This window comes from Lampetra fluviatilis, chromosome 49 (genome assembly GCF_964198595.1).
Source record: "Lampetra fluviatilis chromosome 49, kcLamFluv1.1, whole genome shotgun sequence".
Taxonomy (NCBI): Eukaryota; Metazoa; Chordata; class Hyperoartia; order Petromyzontiformes; family Petromyzontidae; genus Lampetra; species Lampetra fluviatilis.
In genome coordinates, this window is record NC_136323.1 from 1,989,212 (window position 1) to 2,000,571 (window position 11,360).

Sequence of the window (11,360 nt, forward strand, 5' to 3'; positions counted from 1 at the left end):
CCCTCCCACCCCCGCGTCTCGTTGCAGGCACCAGCACGGCCACTCTGCAAGCGCAGACTCACCTCTTCATCACCAGCCCTCACCACGCGCCCCACCACTAAACAAGAGGGTCGCCCTGCGCGAGCGAGCGAGTGAGGAGGAGGAGGAGGGGCACCCGAGGGATTGTCTCGAGGCCTGACTGTTTGCGTAGCTTCCTCCCGGCGAGCGCCGGCTCTGCTCCCCGGTCGCTCGACAAACGCCAGCCGCGAGCCCCGGGGGGGGGGGGGGGTGGGGGACACGCCTGCGACGCAGAGAAACTCTCAGCAGCTGCGCTCCTCCGAAGCAAATCGCGACGCGCCTCTCGCCCAGAATCATCAATCGTTATTTAATCCCGGAGAAATCCGGCGAGCCTATGAGGCTCTTTAATTTTGTTTTGTTTCACAGACGTCCAGTTCAGGGGGCGGGTCAGAAAGTCACCTGGCGGCGCGTCGCGGGCGTTCATCCGTCGGGGTCGTACGATGAGAGAAGAGGCGCGCTGATCGCGTGCGATCTGTTCGTTTGCGTAAATGGACGGCTTGCCCGTGACGCACGCACGCCGCAGGAGGCACGGGACGCTACGACATCGGGCACACTGCCGACGACGTCGAACGGATTGGCGCGGCTCGGTCGGTTTGCCGATGCCATGCGGAAGACGAAGACCAAGACTTTGCTTTCAGGAGGATCCTGTGCATGGATCATAGACCAACTCCTCTCTAAATTTTATTTCATGAATTTGTGAAGATTTAGATTTTTTTTTTTCATTTCAAAATACCGTGAGTGCTCATGAGTCAGACAGGCACGTGTCACAAAAGCGCAACACATTTCGTCAATAACACTATGGGCCTGAGAGGAACAATTCAGAGAGCTGGTTGATGCTTTGGGCGATGGCCCTGTTTAATCACTTCTTTATTGCCGTATTGTTGTTCACGTTGTTACGCTCATTTACCCAGGAGAAGGCCCTCGCTGAGTCTCAAAACTATTTTTCAGGAGGGTCCTGCAAGGTGTTTTCGCAGTAGCAAGGAGGGAGAGGGGGGGTGCGATGTGTCAGCTGTGCGTGATTCAGATTTGAACAATTGCCAGGCACATGTTCAGCATTGAATCATTGGCGAGTGTCTGTCGTCTCTGCTCGTGCCAACGCGGCACCACGGATACTAAACACCGCGCACGGGACAGGACAACTTTTCCTGTCGCTGCGCCGCGCATCTGCGGAGGTCTTGAAATCTTCGCTGCTTTGCCGATTCTCACTGGAAGGCGAAGACTCGCCGTCGGCGTGGCCGAGCGACCGCCCCCTCGAAGCCGCTCAGCCAAAGGGGGATTCATCGTCATCGGCCGCACGCGATCGAACGTCCACGGCACGTACGCATGCGCTCGCGTGGGCCAGCGCCCACGTGACTCCGCAAGCGCCAGGCCTCCCACCGAGAGCCCGCTGGGTTCAAGCCCGGGGCTGGCGCGAGGCGGCTACGGCGCAATGCATCATGTGATTGAAAAGCTGCACCGCGAAAATCGTGCCCACGGACTTCAATACTCACCTACTCGCTCTCCTCGGCCAATCATTGTTATTCAATTTCGATTTAAAGCTTTCGTGACTGCAGGGATTCATCTTCTTGGTTCTTTCGGTAAAGTCACGTAGAAGGGAAATAATAAAATAATAAAAATAAAACATAATATTATTATTATTTCCCTTCTACGTGACTTTACCGAAAGAACCAAGAAGACACTGTTATTCAGATGTGTTTCTTTCGCTCGCCTACTCGCTCACTCAGCTATGAACTCGTTCAATCGCACAAGACCTGGATTCCCTCCTGTAGCCTTGATCGACTTTCGGAGGCAAGCGCTCTTGGCGAGCACCGCACACGAGGCGTTGGGTATCCAGCACCACGCCCGGCCGCCTTTGTCTCCCGAGTGGCGAGGTTTTACACACCCCCACCAGGTGTTCGTTTGAGGCAGAGTCGCTCTAGGGGAGGCCCAGGACCGATCAGATAGTCGTCACCGGTGTTGGCCATGAGCGGGAATCGAACTCGGGTCGCCGGGTTCGTAGTGCGGCGCACTGACCAACGCTCCACCGCTTCTCACGACCACTCGCTCACCCACTCGATATTTATTTTTGCGAAAATATCGCCGTATCTGAATTACCCTTTGCATTTCCTGACAACAACAACAAAATATATACTTTTTCCTTGTACAAAAGCACGGCAATTAACGTTCTAAGTAAATCTCCGTAACGCTTTAAGTAGCATTTTGCAAAAAATAGAATCCAGAGTAATTGGCAGCATGGTGGTTATACGATCTCATCATTTTCATAGCTCACTGAGTTAACTGGCTTATTTATTGCGAGACTGACGGCGCGTGTGCATTATATGCGTTACAGGTTTGTGTAAAGTTCCTACGATTGAAACAAACCTACTTGGCTGGAGTCAAGTGGCCCTTGCAGGACGCTTAAAGTGATCGTCATGTGCACGTGAAGTCCGCCAAAAACATAAAAAACTATAAACAACGAAATTGTGAAAACATCTACCGACCACGAACAACTGAAATCGTGACAACCCTCGCATCGTGAACGTTCCCCGCGTAACCCGCTCCGCGAAAAACGCCTCGTCAATCCGCGGTCAAAGATGCCGGTGATGCGAAGTGGCGTTGAAGCTCCCTCGCCTGTCGCGTCTGTGCAGAATTTGGGCCATGAACAGCTGTGAAGACGGCGTGACCGCACGCACGCACACCAACGACGTCTCCAAGACGACCCCGCTCGCTATAGCAAACGACGACGCCGTTTTTAATTTTTGTGGCGCTGCATTGACACGAAGCAACCAACGACGGCCGATCGGGTCCGTTCGTCAACAAACCCTGCCCACGAAAGACGAGAAAGCATAACGGGCGACGTTTCAGGCAATGGCCCTCCTCCATCGCACGTCGCCTCTTGCATCCTGTATATATTTATTTGTTTTTAAGGGCAGTGTTATTTGACGATCGTGTTAAGTTTCACACTCGTTTTAGTGAAAAAAAAGTTACCGTGCCGCAGAACGCGCGTGTGTACATTGAACTTTTGCAGCAGACTTGTTTTGTATCGAACTATTTATGAATCATAGACGCGTAAGATCGACCACCGAGGTCAATGGCGACTTTTGGGGGTGGTTTGGAACAGGGCACTGATAGAACAGAGGTCTGGCCTGTCACAGACAACTGTGCCACAGCACTCGACAATCAACAACTCTCTAGTGTAAAATTGCATCCACGTCACACAAGTGGGTGGCTGCTGCTCTATAATGTCTGTTGGCAAAATAACAGCACTGGCTTAACAGGCCTGACTTCTCTGATGAGACCCAAAAACGTTTAAACCGGTCCAGAGTTTGATGGGCTTGAAACTAATTCTGTCAATGAGGAGTTGTCTGAAAGACGTATTGGCTTAATGGTTTAAGTACTATAACGTGTCGCTTTTAATGGAGACAGACTCTTGTCGATAATTATCTCAGCCAGATGTCTCAGCGTTCGAGCAAGTGACTTGTGAGTTCACATCCTCGTCGGCGAAGGATTGTCTGAGCCCATCATCCCTCCTCACATTGTCACCTTGTGGCGTCAGGTCGAGCAAGACCTCTGGTGACAGCCACGGCCAAACTCTGCCACCCACGCCCTGTCTCTCGCTACCTCTCGTTGCTGGGTCAGTGTGGCAAGGCCGGCCGTGTACTTGATGTCGTCCATCCCACCTCCTCCGATGTCGACCTCTGCCCCTGCCACGATTTCTCTAGGCCAGAGATCATCATTACGTGTCCAAAGTTGACTTTTTAAAAAACGAGTACCAGTGGTTGTCTTGTGGATCGCCTCGCCGCCTCCGGCACAGGAATGTGACATTTCCCACCACTGGCCCAGGGTTGTAAACAGGAGATGAGCGCCAATGCCTCCGAGGCCGCTCAATGGAGCAGGAACCCACTCGGACCTGTTTGACTCGTCCACAGCGTACGGCACGTGGTGCTCATAATCACATCGGCGATCTTACGTGAAGCACAGTTAGGAAAACAATAGTATTTTGCGTGTCGTCGTTTTTGCAGCATGTGCGTTTTAAAATATCCATACGATGTCGGTGAAAAGCTACGTTAAGTTATTCTTAATAAATTCCGTGTACATCAGGTTGATGTTCATAGCGCGCGTAGCGTTACCGTTCGTAAGCTGCATTTTTGGCAGCTTCTGTGAGTGCCTGTCATGTCATTCCCTCTGCACCTCCGATGAGCACGATTGGCTCCGTACGGTGCGCAAGGAATTCAACATACATACATTCAATCGATCGGTGTGAAATGTATGTAACGTTCCATAATTCAGCGATAGCGCCAGACGGAAGCGGCGGACGGCACAGAACCAGACGAGTTGCGATGGTCGTCGGAGATTGAGAATGTTTTTTATTATTATTCAAGACTTGAAAGCGCCAATTGTTGGAGGTTGACCAGACTTGAAAGGGGGCCGTGTCCGTTCCAGGCCACTGGGGACCTGCCGATGAAAAGGCTCCCCGTTCCCGTTGGCTTCAGCCGAGCGGGTTTGACACACGGCATGTCCCTCTCCGGGCGAGCGAAGGTTTTCGTGGCGGCCACGTTGGGTGGATGACGATGCTCGCGTCGGTTGCTGGTGTGTACACGTACGTACGTTGGGGATTTCTTTCGCGCCGTACGTAGCCAAGCGTGCTTATTGAAGGTGCCGCGGTGTGGGGGGGTGGTGGAAAACGACCTCGAGACAAAAAAAATGTTAACTTTTCAAATGGGAGTTGTCTCGGTTGGCCGGTTTTCCATATTACTGTCGATCGAATAATTAATAATTCTTAAAAATTGTATTTCCACCACGCGACAAACTCTACTCACGCTACTCTTAGGTTTTTTCGGTAAAGTCACGTAGGTAAAACAATAAAATTATAATAGAAATAAAATAATAAATAAAAATAAATCAATCAATTAAATCACGACGTTTCGGAGGCAACACAAGTCTCCGTCTTCAGGTGTGACCGTCACAGCTAAATTTACTGTATCAAGTGAGGAAAAATCCAAGAGACAAGCTCTTAAATACAAGTTAAGGGGGAGGGGGGAGGGGCTTATTTACTCACGGTACCGCCCGCCCCTGTGTTCATCCACCGGCTGTCAATCCATACTGCGTGCGGGCCGACGTGGGGTCAATCGCCCACATTTCACCACGCGCCCGTCAGTGGGGTTTGGTGAAGATGGGACCCGTGCCGGATTAAACTAGTGCGGCGCCTATAGCATATGTTCTTAAGGGGCCCTGAATTAAAAAAATACGTAAATATTAAAACACACAAATGTTTGTGACTTGCATCGTAAAGTGATTGTATTTTTGCATTTGCTTTACAGCCAGATAATACGACAAATCGCTAACCTTAAACACCCGGTCGTTCATAAAAGTTGAAGGCGGTATAGTACTATAGTAATATAGCAAGTGCAGAATCACTGAACCGGAATTGATAGTTTGAGAGCATTTAGCGCGGGGCCCTTGAAAGTGCGGGGCCCGTAGCTACTACATATGTAGCTACTATATAAATAGCTACATATGTACATATATAGTAGCTACTTTTGCTACTAGGATCATCCGGCTCTGGGTGGGAACCACATAGACGCGGGAGTGCAGCGCAGCACAGCGTGGATTTCTGCTTGCAAACCGTGCCGCCCCGCGCCTCCGACTCGCGCGGCTGGCTACACGCGGCGCGAAATACGCCCAACGGACGTAGGTACATTCTGTGAACGTGTTTATTTGCTGTATTTATTCCGCTCGTTTACCCAGGAGAGCCTCGCCGAGTCTCGAGGGTCTCTCCATCAGGAAAGGCTCTCGCCACGGCTTCGCGGAGCAGAGACCACGATGTCGCTACGCGCTGAACGACGCGTTAATTTACTGCGTCGTTTTTTGTGCAGAAAAAAAAAATCGTTGCCGCTCAAGACCAACTCGATGGGCCCCGCTCGTAGTTTTTTTTTTGATTGACGTCTTCACAGTGTCCGCTGTAACGCAAACGGCGCCTGACCTGAACGGGGGGGCAACTCACCCCGCACAAAAAAACCGAGCACCGCATCCCATGCCGCTCTCCCGTGAGCTCGTGGTGGAAATTCCACGAATCCTAATGCGGCGCGAGCCTCATCCGCAGGACAACTCGGTTGACTTATCTTTACGAAGTGGTTCCTGATTGTATCAACCCCCATCGGAGGGATGATGTGCTGAATCAACCACACCCACAATCACCCACCACCAACCCGTCCCCCCTTCCGACCGTGAGCCGCTCGCTCTACCGCTGAGCCAGCCTGGGTTGGGGCCCCATCGGGTTAGGGCCTCAAGCCTCTTTCTGAGGAGGATCCTGACAAGTTTTCGAGAGCAGAGGAGCAATGATTGATATGTGTATGTGTATGTATATATATATTCCAAATTGACTAATTTGAGGGTAAGTTTTCAAATTTGGGCCATGACGCCCGGCACATACACAGTGAGTGGTCCACTCTGACGAATGACATCATGGGGATCTTTAAAATCCACATGCGGCATGTAGCATTTCCACGGTTAATGTACCCTCGGGCATTAAACGCGCTGTCTTGTGGGCCGTGTCACCGCCCTCATCCTGCAGTGTATTGCCATGAAAACCGAGCTCGAGTACGATGGATAGGGCACGCTTAAAAATACCACTAGTGCTCCGTAATATTGGTCGCGAAAGCCTACGTGTTAAACAAAAGTGCTACTGTTTTGTTTATTTAAACGTACCCACCCAACGTGTGTTATCGCCATCCCTTGTAAACACTGCACGTGGAACGGACGTGTGGGCGGTCGTTGCGCCGTTATTTATTTGCTGAAATGTCAATCGCTGTCCATTGTTTCGCCAGTGACATTGTACGTGTTGCGAGAGAGAGAGAGGGAGATTACAAAAAAATCGCCGCTCAAATAAAACGTGCAGTGCCAAGCACAGGGGCTGGCTGGCTGGCTGGCGTCGATTGCACACGCGCACAAGCTCGCAGACGACACCTGCCGACGGTGGGGATGACGGCGCGCACACAAAGACCCCGACGACCTGAACACACCGCTGGGGCGAAGTGCCGTTAGCGAGTGGCGCCTGTGAAGGGAGAGGACACGCCGCGTGAGTGCGAGATGTGAGCCAGCACCTCGCCTGGCCACTTTGTCTTGGTGCTGATGTCTAATATCAGGTCTGAGTCGACCTTGGGGAGACCCAGAACCGGCACAGATATTCATCGGCGATGTTGGTCGTGAGCAGGAATCGAACTCGGATGACTGGGTTTGTAGCGTAGTGCACTGCGCCCCAACAGCCTGACCAACAACAATACAGCCGCCATTCGCCGCTAAGTGATGGTAATGTCACCACGGCGCTTGTGCCAGGCTAGGTGCACTTTGAGGCCACGTGAAGTGTCGAAGGCTCGCTGACAGGAGGTCACGGGACAGACCCAGGTGCCATGGGTTAGCTGACTAAGATGACTGGTGATGCCCTGCTGTGCAAACGTGTTGTATTTTAGCTGCCCGGCGCACCGCTCGTTGTTGTGAGCGTCGCTCCTCTGCCCTCCATTGTTGTTGGAGGGCGACTGCCTCCAACAACAGCCTTACACGCACACACACTGGGAAACTGTTACAGTCCAGATGGCACAGCCAAAGCAGACTCACCACTGAACCTCAAATCAAATCATTAGAACGGTTGGTCTACACATCATTCTTATAGCGCAGGGCTATGATCGCGAAGGAAAGCACCGCTGTGTTTCACAGACATCGTCTGCTGTGGTTTGTCGCAGTAGGGGGCCGATGTTGTTCAGCGTAATCCCAAATTGAGTAATTTGTGGGCTCCTTTTAAACTCGGGCAAACTCGAACCACGACGCCGGCACGCGACTGGCCTCTTTTCGAACGTACGCCGGACTTCTTTCGCACCGTGCGTAGCCAGCCGCGATAATAGAGTGGCACCACGGGATCCATATCGTCCACGGCGCAAGCGGACAGGGCGCGTAGAGTATTTCACAGCCAACACGCCGGGAGTGGTAACCAGGGCGGCCTGGCTGAGCCGAACTACGAGCGGCAAACACGAATCCAGCGGAATCCAGCGGACGGCACAGAATCGGAGAGGGACATCTCGGGCCGAGGCGGCAGCCTGAGTACTGCTAAAGCGATGGGAGACGGTGGGAAAGTCCACGCTGCGACTGTGGATGCGAAACCAGAACGAGCATCTTTATTTATTCTAGAAGAATCCAATGAGCTATGAAGCTTTTTTGTTCACAGATGGAGCGCACGGAGCACATCATCCACACTTGGCCTGTCGGATTTTTTTTTATTTGTTTCAGTTTCATAGCTCATCGTTATTCGTGCAAATTGCACCTCACAATCGCTGAGGAGCCACAGATAAGCTGCCAGGTAGCCTGGTGGTGAACCGGTGGCTGCCAACGATTGACCAAGCTCTGCAATCCTCTGTGTAGTAAGATGTTTTCAGCCAATTAATTCGTTTATTCATTTCGATAAAGGAATAGGTCGTCACTCAACATCCAAAATAAACTTTCTAGTGACTAAATTACTTAGATTTATAATCATTGCTACTCACACACAGATATATAAAAAAAAAAGATGCAGCAGTGTTTTGTACCAAGCCTGACTGCTGATGAGACTCAGAAGGTCAAAACTGTTTCAGAGTTAACAAAACGGGACCTTTCTTGTCAGTATCAAAATGTCAGAATAGGTTTTACCCTTTCTGGAAATAACACAGTTGTGCTAAGATATTCTTGGTTCTTGCGGTAAAGTCACGTAGAAGAGAAATAATAAAAAAAAACATAAAACAATCAAATTCTCACGACGTTTCGACTGCAATACAAGCAATCATCATCAAGTGTGAAATCCACAGCAAGAATTGTTTTAAAAAGTGGCGTTTTTTTCTTAACGTCAGCACCACGGACAGCGATTTGGCAGTTGCTGATAATGATTGCTCGTGTTGCAGTCGAAACGTCGTGAGAATTTTATTGTTTAATATTTTAATTATTTTATTATTTCCCTTCTACGTGACTTTACCGATAGAACCAAGTAAATTAATCCCTGCAGTCACGACAGCTTTAAATCAAAATTTAGGTGTTAAGATGTTCAAACACCAAACAAAAACCTTTTTGCAAGAAGTCATGTCTGCAGTATTAGGTTTTACCATAAAGGGTATAAAACCTTTTCTTATACTTTGATACTGGCAAGAAAGATCCCATGTTGTAGCTGTTCACCCCGAGTTATAAATGTCCTGATAGTGCATTGTCTTTGTGCTGTTCGGCTTTTGGCGTCCTCTGGTCTAAGACTGATTGAGACTAGGCCCTAAAGCAGGCTGTCTCTGGTATAGAACAGTTTCAAAGACAATGCATATACTACCTTAGCATGTATTTTTTGCATGTTCACCGCAAGTACGTGTGGTTAATGCAGACCATGACTCCTTGCAAAAGGTTTCTGTTTGGTGTTTGAACATCGTAACACCTATTTTATTGCCGGAAAGGATACAACCTATTCTTATACGGTTTTAGAGTTCGCTTGGTTAAGCAAATGCTGCTTGATCTGGAAAGCCAATCACTGTACGCAGTTTTGGGTAAAATTATATAACAACATAACACAAAATAACCTGACGATTAACGATTATTTGGCATTATAGCTTCGTGTCGAACGAGGACTCATTGATTACACAAAATATCCCTTGCCTGTGAACATTAAGCAGTTCGCCAACAATGTCTATTTAGATTATGTTACAGACATTTAGATTATTTTGGCTGCTATAAAATGTCCAAATGATAAGCCACTTTGTTGAGCTATCGTTTGTGGCCAGGTCGCTTTTGAAATAAATAATTTAATATCTCTGTGTGCTTAGTCTGGTAGGATGTGGCTGGTTTAGTGTTGTATTTGTTTGTGTTTGGGTGATCTGTTTACCCTTCTTGTATTTTGCACTCCCGTCATGTTTTGTATTGTTTGTTGCTGTAACGTTCTGACCCCGTGTATAAATAAATATTCTTATTTTTGAATGCTGACGTCACACGTGTAAAATACACATTGACAGAAAACATCCATATACAGAGATCAATGCAGCCAAAACGCAATAGTAATAATAATAATAATTCAAACGTATAATGCACATTCCGTCCTAGGACCCCACATCGCCGAAGCATTCCACCCTCACCCCAACAGCATCGCACGGGGACAATTGCGCGCCTATTTTCCGCAAGGTTATCGTCGGTTTGTAACGAAGTAAAATAAGTCGCTCCTCGCGCTCAAGGACACGCGCGGACGGCTTCGCAGTGATCGTGTCCATTCGCTGCGTTGGCCCAACAAGCCAGTCACGGGGGGCCCTTTACCGCTGTTGCGTATTTTTGTTTTGCGACACGTAGGTCACGGAGCGTATGCGCCCGGTTTCCAGATAAGCAAAAGGCAAAAAAAATTTCGACCACCGATCACAGCCGCGAGAAGTTTTGCTTTGCAAACGCGCCCACAACGGTGATTAACAAAATTACATTTAACGTTTAAATCATCCCCCACCTCCCCGCTTTGTGAACGGGAGGAAATATTTTAAACGTGACAATTTGCGCCGGGTTGAGGTGTAATTATCCGGTGGCTGGTTATGTCATTTTCTCGGCTGCCCCCTCATTTGATTCACAAATTACATTTTAAAGAGTGCGGAGGTAGTATGCCTTGACAAACGGCAATTACTCGGGCGCTTGCAGAACCTGTCATTATACGTGAATGCCAAAAACTGTTGTGAAATCAATTAAACTGTGCACCACATTGCATCAAAATCAATCGTCTGAGCGGCGTTTGTAACGGCATTGCATAGCGATGTAACGCCGCTTAATGTTCTCACATTTATTACAATGGAGATCGCAATAACAAACATTTCAGAAATAAACCAATTCAACCGTGCATATGTTGGCTATAAAACCAATTACACTCCAAATTGGTAGAGCAGTGATGAGCACAATGTGCTATGGCCTGGACGTCAACTGCCATCAAAGGTGAGTGATATCTGCACAGGGTCAGAACCACCCCATCACCAACCCCCACTGACCAGTGTGGTGAAGTATGGTCAATCAACCCCCCACGACCAACACGGGCATGAGGAGGGAGACCTTCATCCAGCAGTCGGATTGATTCGAATTGTGGATCGTGAATGAATTTCTTGAAATGATTGTCATCCCATCCCCACTGTTATTCCCAGCGATCCAATACAAGAACATCCCTTCCAGCCCGAGATGAATCCCGTAGGGAAGGAATAACTGGCAGAGGGATCCTCTCAAGCCAATTACAACACCATCGGCTGGGCCAGGGATGGAGCGAGGATCAACTTTGACTGGGGGGTGCCAGTAGAAAGCTTTGGTTACTC